At 50.8% G+C, this 19622-nt stretch overlaps 1 long non-coding RNA gene across 1 annotated transcript; it reads right to left on the minus strand.

Moving 5' to 3' along the window:
* Window positions 1–13235: 13235 nt before the first annotated feature.
* On the minus strand, window positions 13236–13626 carry LOC120396551. Its single transcript, XR_005593218.1, has 2 exons — window positions 13522–13626; window positions 13236–13369 (listed from the first exon to the last, which is right to left on the minus strand). It is a non-coding gene; the product is annotated as an uncharacterized LOC120396551 (long non-coding RNA).
* Window positions 13627–19622: the final 5996 nt, after the last annotated feature.

A 19622-nucleotide genomic window follows, 5' to 3' on the forward strand; every position in this document is an offset into this window, starting at 1 on the left:
GCACCAAGAGGCTCAAACCAATAAATGTAGAACCAGGAACGTTTGGGAAAGCGTTATTTTGCATAATATTGTTATTAACAATCCGAAGTGGGGTCATATGCACCAAGCACAGTAACCATCAATAGTAGCACTAACTGAGTCAGCAGCTGATAATCAAGAGTTCGGTCAATAGTCAATAGTCACATGTAATTGCGGGGGGTACAGCTGAATGTTCATAGCAATGCAGCGTTATCAAGCAAAAAGGGGTTGTTACAATGGTACTATTCAGCAGCAGCATCCAGATGGCACGTAGTTACTGGAGACAGTTTGAAAGAGCGAGAGCCCTTTGTGGTGGAGAGATGCTGGATTGAACTGTCGGCAGCTGTAGCATGGTGCTGGGGAAGGGTTTGCTGGTTGATTTCTTAAGTCCCTGAAGTTGCTGATGGAGTTTAGTCTTTGTATCCCCAACGATCTCATTATAGCTCCCATAGGCCACAAAACATGCTCACTTGCTTCCTGACTGGTTAGGTTTCGGGGGACATTGGGGGAGGGTGCAAGACTGGGTAGCTCATGGGCTGGGGGTGTTTCGAGTGTAGGGGGCCCTTGCAGGAGCCTGATGGCTATCTAGATTTGGTGGGTCCTGAGAGGAAGATGCTATAGGAGAGTGTTTTCGAGTTAGAGGTGTGGTCACCCTAATGGGACTTAGTGGGCTGTGGGTACTAAGGATGCCTAAAATGGGCCATCTACCTGGGGGAGTGTGATGGGGTATTCACCCCACACTTGCCCAGAAAGTTTGATATGGATTGAGAAGAGGGCTAATTAACCCAGCAGGCCACAGCTGAGGGGAATCAGGTGCCCAAGTAATCCCAAAACTCGGTGGGGGAGCCCAGCTGAGGAGGAACGAGCTGGGTTGGGGCTATAAAGACAGGAAATTGGCAGCAGACGGGGCTTCTGGGAAAGGTTGCAGTCATGGCCTGGAAGAAGGGAGGAGTGTTTGGAGGCAGCAGAGACAGGTAGCCCACAGTTGTTCTCTGGGAGGAGGGAGTGGTGAAGCTGGCAAAGCTAGTGGGGGGAGTACCAGATAGTAAGGAGAAAGGCAGGAAGGTCCAGGTGAGAACCGACCTTGGCTGATGACTAGAGGGTCCCTGGGCTGGAGCCTGGCGTAGAGGGCAGGCTCATGTTCCCCTGCCACCGCTGAGGCAGTGAATGGGAAGGCTACCTAGGGCTGCTGAAGGAAGACTTTGACACCCTGGAAGGAGAAAGCATGTACAGAGACCTGGACGGAGGGCCGAGTCACGAAGAGGCAGCTCCTGGAGCGAGAGGGGGCTGAATACCAAGAGAGAAGGACAGAGAGGGGGCGTACAAGTGCAGGAAGGGGCATCGACCTCACGAAGTTAATCACCAGAATGGCCAGGAGGAGGCGCCATCCTATTGGTGAGTGGAGTGCCCCATCACAGAGAGCTTGTCTGGCTGGTGAGCTGGACAGGCCCACTATATGGGGAGAATCAGGTGGCTAGTGGGCTGAGGCTGTTTAAAGAGATCTGAGGGGTCGTCAAATAAGGGGCATCATTGACCAATGGTCTGGGGGGGCAAGAGGTCTGGGAGAGGCCACCACAGGATGGGGCTAGATTGACTAGGGGGCTAGGAGGGACTGTAATAAGGAAGGGTTTATGGGCTATTGGGTTGGGGGTGTTTAAGAGATTCCAGATATTTAGGGGACTGGGAGGGACCATAATGTGAAGGGGACTTGGCTGCCAGTGGAACAGTGGTGTTTACAGGACTGGGAGAGGCTACCAAATGGGGATATTAGCACCCTTAGCCCAACACACTGCTAAGATGTCTAGGAGGGACCACCATTTGAGCAGGTTGGCTGGGTAAGGGGCTGGGTGGTGTTTAATAAGCCCAGGGTGTTTAGGGGCCTTTGGGGGCACCATATGGAGGGATGTGGCAGGGCAAGGGGTGCCAATAAGGCTGGGGAGCCATCATATGGATTGATTTAAGAGGCTGCGGGTGTTGAGGGAGTTTGGAGAGAACCCAATGAGAGGGGCTTGGTTGCCTATGGGACTGAGAGGGGCCACGATATGGAGGGGCTTGGCTGGCGGGATATGTAGAGGCTGGGGGGGGCATATTGGAGAGCAATTTTAAGGGTTGGGTGGGTAGGGGATGTGAGAGGGACTTGCTCCTGTGCAGGGGTTGTTAGCCACATTGGCAACAAAAGAACTGGTGCCACCATTTGTGTTGCCGCTTTTTGTGCCCTCTGTTATTGGTGTCTGAGATTTTAATCTTCTCCATCCACACTGTTTTGTAGCCAGGGCAGCTGTGTTGATGTGTTTCTTTGTCCTCAGTTTCCTGCTGCTGCATCTAAACTGCAGTAAGAGGGGCAGCTCGGAGTCTGGGATCCTAGTGGAGAGATCCCTGAGCATGAGAGAGCTAGCAGGTCACCAGTGTCCTCCTATCTATAATGTGTAGGAAAAAAACTGTGTGACCATGGGGGACTTCAATTTGAGTGACATATGCAGGAGGGCTCATGCTGCCAGTGCTAAAATGCCCTTGGAATTTCTAAATATTATGGAAGAGAATTTCCTCATTCAGAAAGTGTTGCATCCAACACGGGGAAGTTCTATATTAGATCTTGTCTTGACAAAAAAAGAGGAATTGATCACAGAACTAAAAATTAATGATAGCTTATGTACAAGCAAAATTTACTTTGTGCTGGGACATGCCAGAGCTCATCCCGGGCACCTCTTCTGCCAGTGGCATGCAAGGCGTGACCTCGCACATACTCTGTGTGTGAGATTGTGCTGTTCAGAGGACACCATCATTATTGTTTGAGGCCTGGCACTTCTTCCATCACAAATTAAGCACTGGGTACAAGTGATCATGAATTGATCACATTTGTACTATGAAAACAGAATCACAAACTGAAGAAAAACAAATTTATTTGAGCATAAGCTTATGCTCAAATAAATGTGTTAGTCTCTAAGGTGCCACAAGTACTCCTGTTCTTTTTGCTGTTACAGACTAACACAGCGACCATCCTGAAAACTGAAGACAGTTATGAACCAAATCAGTTGGGAGGAAGAATTTAAACAGAAAAATGTGAATGATAATTGGGAATTGTTTGAGAACACTTTACTAGATACCCTCTTTTCCGATCCTTTTCAGGGAAGTACTCCCAAAACTGCAGTTTAAGGCTTTCCAGGTGGCTGATGATAATGGGTTGCAAGTCACGCTTTGGCAAGGCATTTTCATCCAAAAAGTCATCCAGTAAAAAAACACTTCAAAACTGCCACTGGCCTCACCAGCGTGCCACAAGGAAAGTTTCTTGATCCACCTTTCGATTTTATCAGTGAGAGAAAAGACAGAGGTGTCTCAGCTTTGAAGTGAGATATTTAACACATGTAGGCGTTCAAAAATATCTCCCAGGTAAGCGAGCAAAGCAAGCCTATTCAGTTTGACGTACAGTAACTCCTCACTTAACGTTGTAGTGATGCTCCTGAAAAATGCGACTTTAAGTGAAACGATGTTAAGCGAATCCAGTTTCCTCATAAGAATGAATGTAAATGGGGGGGGGGGGGAGTTAGGTTCCAGGGAAATTTTTTTTTTGCCATACAGTACAGTACTATAGTTGGGAGGTGCCCTCGCCTTACCCCACACAGGCACAGCCCCCTGGCTCTGGGGACAATGAGGCAGGCAAGGAGGCTGAAGGTGCTGTAGGCTAGGAGAAGCACATTGCACAGCAGCACCGTTCCCTGCTTTGCAAGCACCGGGGGCGGGGGGCTCAACCCTCAGCCCACCCACTCCATCCCTTCCCCCAAGCCCCCACCCTTAACCTGTGTCTTCTCCCCCCCCCCACAAGTCAGCTTCCCTGGGTCACTTCCTACTGCCCTCTGCAGCCCAGCTGGCTTCTGTCTGTCCCTGGGGAGCAGTGCCTTCCAGGCTTCTGCCCTGGTCCCAGGCTCTGGTGCCACAGATCCCCCCATTCCCTGGCTTGCTGCGGGATCTGGCTATGTCTCCCCTGGAGCTCCCAGAGCAGATCCTTCTCCTCGTCTTGCCAGTCCCCAACTGAGTGGTCTGGCTGCCTTTTAATCCCCACCTCCAACCTGAGCATGCTTGGCATGGGCAGCGGGGAGTGGCCTCCTGAGCCCAGCATTGCTTCTTAACCCCATCCTGTCCAGTGAGGGGTTTCTATACCCCGTCACTCTTACATTAATAAGACTCTTCAGTTCCATTAGGTGGGGTAAAAAAATAAAGTTAAATTAATTTTAAAGGGCTGTAAACCTTCATACTTCAGGGCATAAGCTGTACATTAGCTTGGGTCAGGAAGGAATAGCCCTTACAAATCAATACACAATTGGGTGCACTTTGAGGGCTCTACATGTTTCCCTGAAGAATTTAGCATCGGTCACTGTCACAGACAGCTTGCCAGACACCCACTGGTTTGCTCTGATAAGGCATCTCCGGTGTTTCCAGAAGAAATGAGGTGCAGCTGGTGTGAAAAGTGGGCTTGGCTCTGCAATCAGAAACCGTGTGATAGACAGCTTTGGAAAGCACTGCTGAAAGTGGGAAAAGACATTAGAAAGGAGACACAAATAGACAGTTCCTTAAGCAGCCACCATCGATGTAGGAAGCCCCTGCTGGTTCTATTACGCGGTCCTTGTTGAGCCTTTGAGCTTTGATAATGTATTTTTGCAGCAGGTGAAAGACAGCTTTGGTGCTACCCAGAGTATAATGCCTAGGGATCAGGAGGGTCAAAGGGAAGTCCACGGCAGTGGTCAGAGTTCATGCGAGAGATCCTATAGCCAGGAGATCCAATCAAGGGGTATGTACAGCAAGGCAGGTGGTACGGTCAGGTGAGGAACTAGGCAGGCCAAGAGGCATCTGAGTAACAGCTAGCAGGCAATGGCTTGTTGCTCAGACAAAGCGAGAAAGGAAGCTGGAAGTTTATATATGGTCACCAGCTGATCAGGTGGCACAATCAGGAAGTGAGGTCACAGAATCCTGGAAGCTGGCCCACCCAAATCTGTGAAATCCCAGGTAACTGGATGAGTTGTTGTGATGCAACAGCCAAAGTGGCTTCCCAGTGGCCTGGGTTTGAGGCTGGGCTTTAAGAAAAGGGTCCTGAGACATAGAGTTTATCTTTTTTTTTTTTTGTTGTTGTGCTTTATTTTTTCATTTTCCAGTACCCATATACAGAGAGATAGACTCTAACAATTCTGAAAAGTGGCAGTTCCCGGAGAACTCTTCTGGTCTTATCAACATGATTTGCCATGCACCATGCTGGCTTCTTCATGCCCATCTTATCAGTACAAGATGAAACCTTACCTTGAGACAGCATTTACTGCTGCGCACTGCGGAGGAGGTGTGAAAAGGTATTTTCAGACACATCTTTGGACATTTAACTAGTCATGTTGAGAAAGGTAGGCATGTCTATTTGCACCAGTTTTGGCACATCCGAGACTGATGGAGATTTTCTTTCTTTCTTTCTTTCTTTCTTTCTTTCTTTCTTTCTTTCTTTCTTTCTTTCTTTTAAAAGGCCTCCATAGGAATAAAGTGGAATAAGAACAGATGTCAATTATGCATTTAATAATCTCATCAGGATATAATAACAGGCTTACTGCATCTTGGGAGGCTCCTGGCAAAAACAAAAGACCCCTCTCCCCCAGCAACAACCCAATACTTACCTCTGCCAGCTCAACTCAACAATTCACCCCACAACCCAGCTCGGGGCACCAGGCCAGAAAGGGGGCTGGGTGTCATGGGAGGAGGGTTGCTTTCTGGCTGTGCTGAGAGCCAATGGGCCAGAGTGAGGAGTCAGAGTAGTCCTGTGGGATAGGAACCATCACTGTTGAGTGAGTGTGGGGTGAGATCACTCTCCAACTTCCTCCCACCCCCTGGGGGCTGGATCTGTAGCCCCTCCAGGTTCATCCACCTCACAGAAGGACGGGGGCAATTTCCATGGTGCACAGGGTTCCACCCCTACCTACCACCACAAAGCAGAATTTGGCTGCTAATTCCCTTGATGCTCTACAAACTCACAGGTAGATATTATAATCTGTGCCCCAAAGAGCTTGCAGTCTAGAAGGGAATGGATGGCTCCATGTGACATAGAAAATGCACTCTCTGTCTGACCTCTTTTATATAATATGGTGAACTGAGTCGAGACTCACAAAGGGGGTGGAAAATACTAAATTCTGAGGTCCAGATCTTCAAAGGAATTTAGGCTCCTAACTTCCATTGATTTTACTGGACTTTGGGAGTTTAAATACCTTTGAGGATCTGGGCCTCTGAGTAATTAAAGCCAGGGACACTTGCTACACAGAAAGATCAGAGGCACTTCCCTCAGTTCCACCCATGCATGCTATTAACAGTGCAACTGAGGGCAGAATTTGATTCAAAGACTTTTTGCTTCTCCTAATTACATGGACTTGAAGCCAGGCCATCTGACTGCTATATCCATCAATATCTGCCCGTATCCATCATTTACATAGGTATTTAGAGACAGCTATAGATACAGGGCTTGAGTAGATTTTAGCAATGAATCTTGGTTTGTCTCCATTGCCCAGCCTCCCAGCTGGCAGGTTGTTGTTACATCCTCCAAGAACCAGCTCCCTTCTTGGGACAGACCCTGGTCATGGTCTGCCACCTTCCCCCTCCGGAGAGGGGCTGGGTCTGCTGTTCCCTGTCTGCTGATCTATGACCATGCAGCTGTGGAGGGAGAAAGTGATGCACCTGCTGCCCAGTAGACTCCTCCCTCACACTCTCCAGTTCAGTGTCCCCGAGTCTTCCCCCGGAACTGAAGTTAGAGGAGGTGTTTGAATTTACAGGGAGGTTGGAAAATGACTAAATTGGCAACACTGGCGTTGGTACTGTGGTTTCTCGCCTGTGCTGAAGCCGGTACCCAGAGCCGTCCTTTGGGTATGGGGAATCAGGGCGACCACCCTGGGCCCATGCTTTGGGGGGCCCCGCGCTTTGATAAAATCGGGACTGTCCCAATATTTAGTCCTTTGTCCCAACCAATGTACAATCGGGACGCCATGTATCCTGATATTCAGGTGCGGAGGCGGGTGGGGAAGTGAGGCGGGCGGGCGAGTGGGGTGAGGAGGAGAACAGGGAGGCGACAGCAGGTGGGCAGGTGGGAGGTGGTGAGGAGGCAGGCGGGCAGGCGGGAGGGGGTGAAGAGGCAGGCGGGCAGGCAGACGGTGAGAAGGAGAGCGGTAGTCGGGTGGACGGGGGCGGGCACCGGGCAGACGGTGAGGAGACTAGCGGAGAAGCTGATTTGTCCTGGGCCCCACACCCCTCTAGGGACGGCCCTGCCGGTACCACCACGTCTATACTACTATTGTTACCTGTGCCCGCTACATTAAAGGGAGAACGGACACACCTTCCCATGCTGCAATGACACCTTCATCTGCAGTGTACCCTCAGAGCCCCAGCCCTCCTCCTGTCGAAGTCAATGGCAAGACAGGATTGAGTTTGATAGACCAGACCCGTGCTCAGATTAGGGCCTAACGATATCCATTTATCTACTTGACAAGGGTACGGTGGGAACTAATTAGTTAATGATTGTGAGAAGCATTGAAGCTTGGAGGGACGGGGAGGAGTTGATCGGCAGAGCCGCTGGTGGACGGTGCTGACGGGAGGGAGGGGAGCTGGCTGCTGGTGGGTGTTAAACACCCGCTAATTTTTTTCCGTGGGTGCTCCTGCCCTAGGACACCCATGAGTCAGTGCCTATGGCCTCTGGAGACATGTGGCGCCAGAGGTGGCTCTTGTCAGTGGAGGTGGCTGCTGCGTTCAGTTGCTGGGGTGATCTCCCAATCCTACCCAGCTGAGGCATGCGGAACCTGGGTCCTTCGCAGGCGGCTGTTGAGTTCCTGACCCACCTTCCCTGCGGTGGCGGGGCTCCGGCTTTGGCTTAAACCCGGAGGGCAGCAGGGCTCGGGCTTGGAAAAATTGTCAGAGCAGCCACCTGCAAGAGATGGTGGCTGCACTCTGAGGCCACCAAAACATGTGCTGTGAGAACCCCGGTGTAGACATACCCTAAGCCTGTCCATTGCTGATAAAATGCACCTGTGCAAATAGGTCTATAAAAACAAGTGGCATCTTTCATTTTTATCTAAATTAACTGCATTTTTAATACTACAAATCACCCAATGGAAAACATAGATGTGCTTTTGCTTTGTTTTGTTTATTCAATTTGATTTAATTTAATCATCCATGTGTTGTCAGAGCTGTCACTGTGAATCTGTTTAAGTGTGCTGAGTATAGTTCACAAGCACATATCCTGTACCCTCTCTTATAATCAGATATATTCTTTTACATGGTTTGCACTGTTCCTAATGAGCTGTATAATACTTGGTTTATGAGCCTCTTTTTCATTTTTTTAAAGTAGACAATCCATTTTTTAAAAGTAAAGACTCAGTAAAAATGAATTAAGGACCTCATGATTTTCCTCTACATGAGAGCTACACTGTACCAACAACCTAATCCATCGAGTCTCTGTTACAAATCAGCATACAAAGGTAACACCAGCAGGTGGAATTGAACCCAGGATCTCTGAAGTTTAATGCTTGAGCCTCTACTGCGTGAGAATAGCTTTTAACTAAGGCTGTAGTAGACTCATTAAGCTGTAAGTAGTCTCAGTGCCACAAGAAGGTGACAGAGCACGACACCCAGGTGGTGTGTGGGTTACACAAAGAGGAGGCAATGTTGTCTAGTGGTTAGAGCACAGCATTCGGCGTTAAGAATTGTAGGTTGTATTCCAGCTCTGCCATTGACTTTATTATTATTGATATTAGCGTAGTGCTAAGGAACTCGAATCAAAGATGAAGGCCTCATTATACTAAGTACTGAACAGACAAGTAACAAAGAAGACAGTCTCAGATTGCTCAGTCTGCAGGTTAGACAGGATGCACCAGGTGGTCAGAACAGACCATTGGGGTCGTGTGGAATGGAAGGAATGGGTGCTGGTAGTCCATTGCTGACGATGATGATGATATTGTCGCAGTTCTCATCTATGGCTATGCATCTGATTCCGAAGGCCGAACCCTGATGCACAGCGTCAGCCCCACTGACACATGGGAAGTCAGTATCTTTGATGTTTGACGATGCAGTCTTTCACATGCAGACTGGAGATGATTTGGTTGATCCTGCTCAAACCTGTTACACGCTGATTTTGTCAGAGATCACCAGGGAGTCCTGTTCTGAGCCATTTTCTCAAGTTCCTTGGGATTGATGCCAGCCCACTGGAGACTGCTCTTCAGATTATCTTTGAAGCGCTTGTATGGATGACTCGTCTTTCTTTTGCCCTGACTCAGCTCCCCATACAAGATCTGTTTTGGGAGATGATGGTCTTCCATTCTGATGACATGTCTGGTCCACCTAAATTGTGCTCTCAGTAACATTTCCTCAACACTGGTTGTGTTTGCTCTCTCAGGGACCATAATATTGGTCACTCAGTCCTGCCAGCGAATACTCCTTATTGAGCGGAGGGAGCGCATGTGACATTGCTCAAGCTGTTTAATGTGACGTCTATAAAATGTCCACGTCTCAGATCTGTACAGGAGAAATGTTAGAGCCACTGCACTGTAGATCTTCAATTTGATGGAGAGACGAATGTTGTGTGGGTTAAGGACTTTTGGTTAAGGAAGGAATGGGTAACAAATGGAGTTGATCAGAAAATCGTAAGTCGAAGCTTGTCACTTCCCTAACAAATGCCAGATGGAAGCAACGTATAGCCACCATGGCAGAGGAAGCTGTTCAGGAGGGATTTGAAGGAAGTGGTGGGTGATCTCGGCTAAATCACTTAACTTCTCTCTAGGCTCGGAACAATGAGCCTCAGTTCACCCACCCACTTTGAGGTCTCTGGATGAAAAGCCCTATGTGAGAGCTAAGTATTGCTGTCAGCCGGGATTTTTATTGTAATCTAAATTAATGTTTTAAAATTATTAAAAAATATAATCACACGCCTGCGATTTAATTCCTATGCAACCCATGCAAACCAAAACACAGATTTGCTTTTCTTAGTATTATTTGATTTGATTTAATCATCCAGTGGGTTTCAGAACTGTAATTATGAGTCTGCTTAAGTGTGCTGAGTGTAATTTAAAAAGTGAGCGTCTCTCTGCTTGTTTGATTATTTTTGCCTATGGGCTGTATTGCTTTTCAGGACTGCTAGGTAAACATTTTCCTGCATCAGACTTGTTTAAACAGTGGGGCCAGACTGAGTCTGGGCAGAGCAGAAAACCCTTCTCTTCTCCTTTTTATTGACCATCCTAAAAATAAGCGACTGCAAATCAAGGATTTCCAAGGAGATTCCATCATGGACGTTTTAAGCTCCAGCAAAAGTCTGTCACGTGCACCCAATAGGATTGCAGGGAGCAAGCCGGATTCCCCTGCATAGACTCCTCCTGGACCTCGACAGCGCTGACATTGAGAGTAAACTCTCTCTGCTCCATTTTCAGTGCTCCTCCTCGATGCAAGCCAGGTGCCCAGCCAAACTGGAGCTGCTCTGGGGAAAGAGGAAGAGGTGGCAACAGTTTGCAGCCTCATGGCATTACAGGCAAGAAGAGGAGAAGGACAGAATGAAGGGGCAGATGTTCTAGGCCGGGGTGGGCAAACTTTTTGGACCAAGGGCCACATCGGGGTTGCGCAACTGTATGGAGGGCTGGGTAGGGAAGGCTGTGCCTCCCCAAACAGCCTGGCCCCCGCCCCCTCCCACTTCCTGTGCACTGACTGCCCCCTCAGAACCCCCAACCCATCCAACCCCCCTTGCTCCTTGTCCCCTGACTGCCCCTTCCCGGGACCCCTGCCCCCTATCCAACCCCCCTGATCCTTGTCCCCTGGCTGCCCCGACCCCTATCCACACCCCTGCCCCCTGACAGCCCCCCCGGGACTCCCACCCCCTATCCAACTGCCCTCTGCTCCTCATCCCCTGACCACCACCTCCCAGGACCCCCCCGCCCCTAACTGCCCCCTGGAATCCCATCCCCTTATCTACCCCCCCGATCTCTGTCCCCTGACTGCCCTCTGACCCCATCCACGTCCTCGCCCCTGACAGGCCCCCAGGACTCCCACTCCCAACCCTCCCTGTTCCCCATCCTCTGACTTCCCCAGAACCTCTGCCCCATCCAACCACCCCTCCTCCCTGACTGCCCCCCAGGACCTCCCACTCCCTTACCCAAACCCCCCGCTCCCCGCCCCCTTACCAGCAGCAGGAGCTCACAGCCATGACACCCGCCCAGAGCCAGCTGCACTCCCCACGCTGCACAGCAGGAGTGGCAGGCTAGAGAGCTCAGGGGCTGGGCAGGACAGTCCCGCGGGCCGTAGTTTGCCCATGTCTGATCTAGGGGAAGCACACAGGGGAACAGACTAGGGGGACAGGTACTCCAGGGAGGAATGGATTGAGATGGACTGGGGCTATAGAGACCCTGGGGACAGACTGGGTATGGGGAACTGAGAGCTCTAAAGGGGAAACAGACTGGGGGGACTAGGGCTCTGGTGGGGAAACAGGGAGTTCTGGGAGGAAGAGAGTAAGCGGTTGGGGGCTCCCGTTGAACCTCTGTTCCCCTTTGAGATCTTGTCCCTGCTATTCTGTTAACCTCAGCTTCTTCTACCGCTCCCCTGCTCCCTGTGGGGCTGGGTCACTCTTTGCTCAGCTTTCTGAGGCTCTGCACACAGAAACCCACCCCTCTACCCCACTGAAATGTCTCCAGGGAGAGGCTATCGCCCTGTGAGTACGCTAGCACCCTCATGGTTCGTTAACCCCTGCTCTGTTTGAGTATTGCCAGCAGCACACCAGAAGGTAGGTCCTGAGCTCTCTGACTTTGATGCAAGTGGGGCCTGAGCATGAATAGTTGTAGAACCTGCTGCTCTGTGTGACTAGACAGCCAGCTGAGTATTTGCAAGATCTGCTTCATAGTGGACGTCTACAGTGCAGCCTCCCCACCCTTCCCTCAGTGCCTCAGACATGACATCCTGGGAACATCCCCTGCAGACCCCTGACTCTGGAACTACTGTAGGGACTGTTTCCAAATAATCTGTCTAATATTTTACACAGCGCAAGATCAGACAGGAATCTGGGAGTTTAGTCAGTGCTGTGTTTATACGAATACAACGCAGACATGATGAATGCAGGTCACCGTTATATATCTCACTGTCTGGCTACCAGGCCTACTAGTGGTAAATAGATTCATAGATTATAAAGCCAGGAGGGAGCATTGTGATAATGTAGTCTGACACAAATCATAGGACTTCTCTGAATTCATTCCTGTTTGAACTAGAACAGATCTTTAAAAAAAAATCCCATATTGATATAAAAATGTCCAGTGATGAAGAATCCACCATGGCTTTTGGTAAGTTGTTCCAATGGTTAATTACACTCAGTTAAAAATGTGCACCTTATTTCTAGTCAAGTCTGATGCTTCTCCTGATGTCAAGTGGTTAAAATATAGGATTGGGGAGTCAAGAATTCTGGCAGGTATTCCAGGCTCTAGATTTGTAGCCTTGGGCAAGTTACTGACCTCACTTCTTCACTTTCCTTCCCTTAAAATAGGATTTTCGGGGGTGTTGTCAATATTGATTATTTAGGGTCAAATTCTCAGCAGTGTGACAGACAGCAGAGTTTGATTCTGAATGTTTGGGAAGTGCTTTGAGATTGTTAGATAGAAGGCGCTATACAAATGCAAAGTATTCTTAGGATGAATGCAGGTAGGCAGGTAGCCCACAAGACAATGTGCTTGCTAAGAATGAAGTGTAATGTGTGGGCAAATCAGCTGAATAAAACACAATCTGTTTAAGCAACTCATCTGAGAGCAAAACTTCACTATATGCCAATGCTGGACATATTCCTTAGCTTAAAAATGTAATTTACAACACCCACTTGCTATTTTTGGAGGATTCCAGAAGGATCACAGCACTTGAAACGATCCCCGGTCCTGTTTCAGTAATGCGAGTTGGCTATTTCATCTTACTAAGGCAGGAACATGCACTACTTAGCATTTCCAAGCAGACTTGATTCAATTTATTTTCAACAGTTTTCCCCTCATGTCAAGTGCTCTGAGAGGCGATGAAGATAATGCATTCCCACTGGAGACAAGGGATAAAACAACTTTCGCACACAAATAGGTGTACACTGAGTCAATCCTCTTAGCCATGAGAGATTTGGGCAGATGGCACTGGTGTAGAAGCGTTAGAGGTGTGTTCCAGGGATGATACAAGGGGTATTTTACTTGTAACAAGGGTGCGACACACAGGAGTACTTCTGAAAAGCAGATCTTTATTTGTTGGGCCCATTTACATGACCTGGGTCTGAGGTACAAAAGGTGAATATCCCCTTAACTGGGAAGGGGTCAGTCTCCATTGAGTCCAGTGGCCGCTGTCTTCTTTCTTTCTTTCTCAAAAGTCAAATGTAAATAAAAATTAGGTCATTGCAAGAGGATGTAGCAGGACCCCTACTTGGCCTCTGCTCAACTCCAAAAATCATTCAGAGACCTTCTGGCTCAACAGTCACTAGTGCAGTTTATTAACACAGTTCAAACCCACCACATATCTCTGTGGGTTCCAGCCTTACAGGCTTCTTCTTTTTTTTTTTTCCTTGCAGCCAGGCGGGGAGAGCTACCCATCTCCTTCCACTCTCTGGCTTCTCCCCCACCCCTTTACTTTCTTCCCACTTTCCTCTGAGCCTGTATATAGACCCAGGCTAATCAGGGTGGCAGCTGTTCTGCCTCTGCCAATCAGGCTCAGGTTCCTCTAGTCAGCTCCAATTCACTTCCCTTAATTGGAGCTGGAGTGACAGGGCTGGCTCAGCAGTTCCTGGTCAGCACCCTGTCACAGTCTTCCTAAAGTAACAACCACAAACTAAGAGAGCCAACTAATAACACGCTCAGATAAAAAGAACTAGATGTCACAGTGCTGGACATGTGTCAGTGACTACCATTTCCAAACTGTGCGAGGTTTCTGCTCGCATAGCTGCTTCTTGTTCTCAAACCAGTTCCTTCTGTGAGGGCCTGTTCAGCCACTGAGGTGGAACAGCTGTTTAGAACCTGTTAGCTGCTCTGGTGTTTCCTGCTGTCAGTGACTGAGCAGGGATGTGTTACTTCTTTAAGTACACAAGCACTTCCGTAGCATTTTGGATGTCCTCAAGAAACAGGCAGTCCTTCTTGGTTTTGTTTATGTGTCTTCATGGAGGACTACTGACTCTCTGGGGATGATTATGACAAATTACCTTGATGCAGATGTCACAGCTGTTACGTTGGCATGTTGTCAGCCACTTTCTGTTTGAAATCTAACATTATCTTCCACTTTCAATAACTGTTTGGCACTCTTGTTTCCTGTTTTTGTAACCACTTTAGGGTTAATTATCTTTGTCTCAAAAAGCCTGCCAGATTTTGACACCAATATGTGCTTGTTCTTCTGCCTATAATCTTTGAAATGGTGATCCTAATAAAGAATTAATAGGTGGGTTGTGATCTTCTAACTGCTAACTATGGATCCCTTAAATCTGTCTGACTTTTTTTATATTAAGTTTTGTGCTATTTGTACTGACTTTTCAGCTAACCTATTTGACTGTGCATGCATAGTAAAGGTTTGCTATGGGGGGCTTGAACTGGTTATTGAGCCATTACCTGATATTTCACGGTGAGCACACTGCATTTTACAATGTGTAATTACACTGCTACTCAATGTGCTCTACAGTAGTTCAGTTTGGATAGTAAGACGCTAATAGGTGATGATCTTTCCTGTAAATTCACCTAGATCAGCGCCACCTTTGACCTAAAGGTGACTGGAAAACTCATTTGGCGTCAGTGGTACTTTTGCATTCTATTTCTTGAATTCATTGCAGATTTCACACTTGGATATCTTGGGCCCGATTCCCTGTTGATTTGCACCTTGCTTAGTCACACCTGTGCATAGTGGGTGTAAAACACTGCCATTCTGATATGGTAGTAGATTAGGTACATTTTGCACATGTGGAAGTTACTACCCAAGGCACAAGGCACTCTAGAATCAAGCCCTTTATCTTCAATGGTAGCTTTTCTACCTGGTCAGAACAGGACATTTTGGGCTTTGTTTTTATAATTTTCAAACTCCAGATGGGCACTGTGGATTCTGCTTAACAGTTCTGACCTCACACTAGTGTGATGTGCGCTATTATGACAGAATGTCCTTTGCACAGACTTCCCATGAGATTTTGTGTGTGGAGGTGCCAGGGCGATTTCTATTGGTCTGTGATTTTAGTTTCTCACTGTCAGGAGCATTACATTCATCCTCCACCTCCACACCAACACAAAATAAAAACCCTGTATGTTAAAAGGCTCTTTCTCCATTTGTATATGCTCTACATTAGCCCCCATTCTTCCTTGCGTTGTTTGTCTGACTCCGTTTTCACTGTGTCTCCTAGCAGGTCTTTGAATGGGGAGCAAATATAATTGTGCTGGAGTGTGAGATGACACAGCTCTGTTTCCATAACCCAGTCTTTCTAAAATGTACTGCTTAGCATCCTTTGCAGGGATGCTTATTCATAGCCCTTGTTAGAGATATTTAATTATGTGAAGCACCTTTTTATTCTTCAAAGACCCTGAAACTGGAGTGGGGGGAAATCAACAAGGAGCCTAATGTCTATGGAGTGGGATGACAACAGTAGCAAAGCTGCCTCGATATGAGTTAACAGCCATGTGACTTTCTCAGGAGTGTTGGCATACGTGGAGACAAGCTTAGCCCATTTCTGACCCGGAATGCCCCTGGCTTGATAGCTGGGGTAGGGCTGTGCTAATAACGGACTTCTCTGATTCACAAGCAGTTCTGAAAAACTGGAAAAAAAATTGGTTCATATCAAACCAAAACCAATTTTTTTTTCAGAATTTTAAGTGAATTGAAGAAGTTGGAAAAATTTTGCTTCAGGTTGAATGAAACATTTTGTTCAACCTGTAGCGAGGCTTTATTGGAAATCTGGGAGGCCCCTAAAGGCCCCTCCCCCAGCTGTGTGGGAGGGTCCACTGGTTCCCAGGACCACTGGAGGGACTCCAAGAGGAGGGCGGTACCACCCCCCGCTGCCGCCATGGCATCCTTGGCCAGCTCCACCTGCTGGGCTTATCAGGGGGCGTGGCGGAAGGCTCAGCAGTGGCGGCCCCCCTCATTATCTTGCGGGGGGCCTTTTCCCCTTTCACATTGAGGGAGAGGAGCTAAGCCCGTGCTTTATGGGCACCATGCTTCCCCTGAACGAGCGCCCAGCCCTCCAAGGTGGAGGCAGAGGGCTGGCCAGCAGGGGCGGGGTCAGGGGGCAACAGCGATGGTTCCATGGGTCGGGAAGTCAAGGGGGGAGACAGCGGGGGGAAGGAAAACCTCCCCCTGGGGCAGGTCCTCTCCCTCATCCTGTAATGACCTTCCCGCCCTCTCCTCCCTGGGCCCCGCCAAGTTACACTCAATAAAGGCGGGGCCCACCCGCTCATCTGGACACGACGGGGGGCTGCCCCGGGGGTCTGACCAGGAACAATGGCAGGAGGAGGGGCAACTATGGGAGCTGGACCATCAGGGTCGCCGACGATGGCAGGGCCGGTGCTCTCCTGGGTCTCGGGGGTCCCAGGCGCTCTTCCGTGCTGGGTGAGGGGGCAGTCCCTCCGGACATGCCCCATCGCCTGGCAGAGGAAACACCAGGCTTCCCCCAAGGAGTAGTGCACTTGGTAGCGGGCCCCCTGGTAGGACACCAAGAGGGACCCTTCGAGCACCACCCCATCACGCGCCAGCAGCGGCAGTTGCATTTGGACCTGCCAGCGGAAGGACAGGACGTGAAGGAGGGTGGGGTGGGAGCCCAGTGGGAGAGGGCTAATTCCAGATATTGGTTTCCCCAGAGTGGAGAGGAAGGGCCAGACAGAAGTGAACACCACCATATGCCCAGGTCCTCCAGGGGCTCGATTGGAACAAATACTCCCCACAACTCCAGGCCCTTCTCCACTGCCTCCTGGGTGGTGGCCTCTGATGCCAGGAAGAAGATGATTTTCCTGTACATCTTGGAGGCTGCCACCATGGCCGTGGGCCCCACCACCCGCGCCAACGCCCACAAGTAGGTCTCCACCTGGGTCGAGGCGGGCACTGGGAGGCAATGGATGCCATGCTTCCTGGCCAGGGTGGGGAAGGGGCCCTGGCTCCCAGGGATGGAGCTGGAGGCGGCGGTCAGGGCAGATGATGTGGTGGCGCGCAGAGGGCCTGCAGCCACCTGGGTGTACGCTCTGGGGCCCAAGGGTGGAACACCCCTAGGGCTGGTGGAGGGGACAAGAGGGGACAGGGGAGCCGTGGTGGATGATGGGGCCATGGCGAGGAGGGTGGCCCCAACCGTGAGGGGCTGTTCCTGCCAGATGGGGCCATTTCCCTTTTCATTCCCCTGGCCCTTCTTACCAGCCAACAGGGCTCCCCCCGAACCAGGGGTGGGGAGGTAGTGGCCATGGCAGCAGTGGAGTCTGGACCAGTGGTCGAGAAGTCAGCCGCTGGGGGAATTGGTGTGGGGGGCGCAGGGTCTGCACAAGGGGCCCCGCCCATGCTCTCCCCTGCCATCTTCTGGAGGGACAGGTGGTAACGCTGGAGGGAAGCGAAAAGAGGGTGGGGAGAGGGCCAACTAGACTGTGGGCTGAGGAGGAGGGTGCGAATAGAAGGGCGGGGGAGGGAAAAGGCCAACCACTCCTCCCAGCTAGCCTGCAGGCAGGGGAGGAGAGTGCCACTGGGGTGGGGATTTGGGGGGGCCGAATGAGGAAAGGAAAGTGGGGCACAAGTACTGGTGCGGGGTGGGGATACCAGCTCCTCCGGCTGCTCCAGGAATGGGGGGAATACAGTATCATCCATTGGGGGGGAGTGCACAGTGGGGGGCAATGTACAGGGGGCACAAGCACTTAGGGAGGGGGCATGGGCACGCAGGGGAGATGGGGTGATCTGGGGGGAGCAAGGGAAAGTAGGGGGAAAAGGGGAGCAGGCTGGGAAAGGGCCAGAGGCGGGGCAGGAAAATTACAAAGGGAACTGCAAAAGCGAGTGCTGGGCAGGCATCCAAACTAACACCCCAAGTTTGGGGTAACAAACACTGAAGGGTTGGGGTGGGGCAGACAAACTAACAGAAAGAAAAACTCCCAGGGGGTTAAGGTGAAAAGGGGGAGGGGTGCGGGGCAGGCAGCAAGGGGGAAGGGGCAAACTACCACAGGGAGGCTGGGGGGCACAGCAGAGGGGGGAGGCCCACCAGCCAACTGTGGCTGGGGAAACGAGGGTAAGTCGAAGGGGTGGGGGGAGGCGCATGCGCTTGGGTATCTCAGTCTATAGCTGGTAAAATGGGTGAAGCAGACAGCCGTGTCAAGGGCTAAAGAGCAGGTCCAGTGGGTAGGTGGGATGGTGGAGCAGATGGGTGAGGGGGAGGGCTCCACGCCACTCCCCCTTGCTCCCCACAAGAGGAACAGGAGCTACCACCATCTCAGGAGCAGAGATGTTAAAAAGTCACTCAGTCCGTGACCAAACCCCCTCCACGGTGTCCCGCAGGAGTCCTCCTCCCACAACCCCTCGACAAAAGCAGCAGCAAGTGGCCAGCCAGCCAGGGGAGACCCCGGGATGGTGGTGGCGGGGTCAGTCGCTCCATCCGGAGGGCGAGCAGACAGGTCATCAGGGCCCCTTGCGCAGCAGCAGTCAGGGAGAGCTCCAGCCAGCGGGGCAGCCAGAGCAGAGGCCAGGCGCTGCAGTGGGGCGGAGGGGGCTCCCTCCGAGCCTGAGGGACCACTCCACTCCCCCTGGTGGACAGAGCCCGGTCAGTCCTGCCCCCTGCGCGGGAAGCAGACAAGAAGGAGAAAAGGCAGGTCCTGCAGCTCAGCTGGGCCAGAGCTGGGGAAGGAGGCAGACATCTCCCGCCCGCTGCAGAACTCCGGAGCTGAACCTGCGCAGTGCAGCACGCTATGCCCGGAGGGGACCGACCTGAGGAGGAGTTGCCAGGACTACCATCTGTAGTGTACCCCGAGGAGATGGAGAACCCTTGAGCTACAGAACCCTCTACCTGGTTAGTGGTAGGAAGTAGCCCAGGGAAACCAAACTTTTGTTGCCAGAGCATGAGTCAGCGTGATTCGGTGGGATCCCCGCTGAGCGAGTGGTGGACCCATTCGACGCTGTTAGGGCCCTCGGTTGGGACCCGGTGAAGTACGATGGGCCTGGTCCCCCTATCTCCTGCGACCCCTGGGGTGGCAGTCTATTCATCCCAGGCCAGAAGGCTGGTGTGTTGCTTGTCGCTTGCCCCAGCCAGGAGACTGTCGGCCCAGACTTTGTGTTTGTTGGCTGCCTTAGCCAGGAGGCATAGGCAAGAGCCTGCTCCCTGCTCTGCCCGCCAGAGGGCCAGAGCAATACACTGCTAATTGACGGCTTGTTGCCTGATGCAGTGAGACAGAGTGGCCTCCCTCCAAGCCTGAGCCTGAGCCCAAGGGACCATTACAGAACCCGAAATGAAAGGTTTTGTTCTGGCATTTTAAACCTTTTTAAATTAAAAGTGAAGGAAATGAAGGGGAGATTCACTGGAGGAGGTAGAATAGGGCTGCCAACTTTCTAATTGCAGAAAACCAAATACCCTTACCCTGCCCCATCCCTTCCACGATGCCCCACTCCTTCCCTGAGGCCCCACCCCCTCCCTCCAT

This window comes from Mauremys reevesii, linkage group 2 (genome assembly GCF_016161935.1).
Source record: "Mauremys reevesii isolate NIE-2019 linkage group 2, ASM1616193v1, whole genome shotgun sequence".
Taxonomy (NCBI): Eukaryota; Metazoa; Chordata; order Testudines; family Geoemydidae; genus Mauremys; species Mauremys reevesii.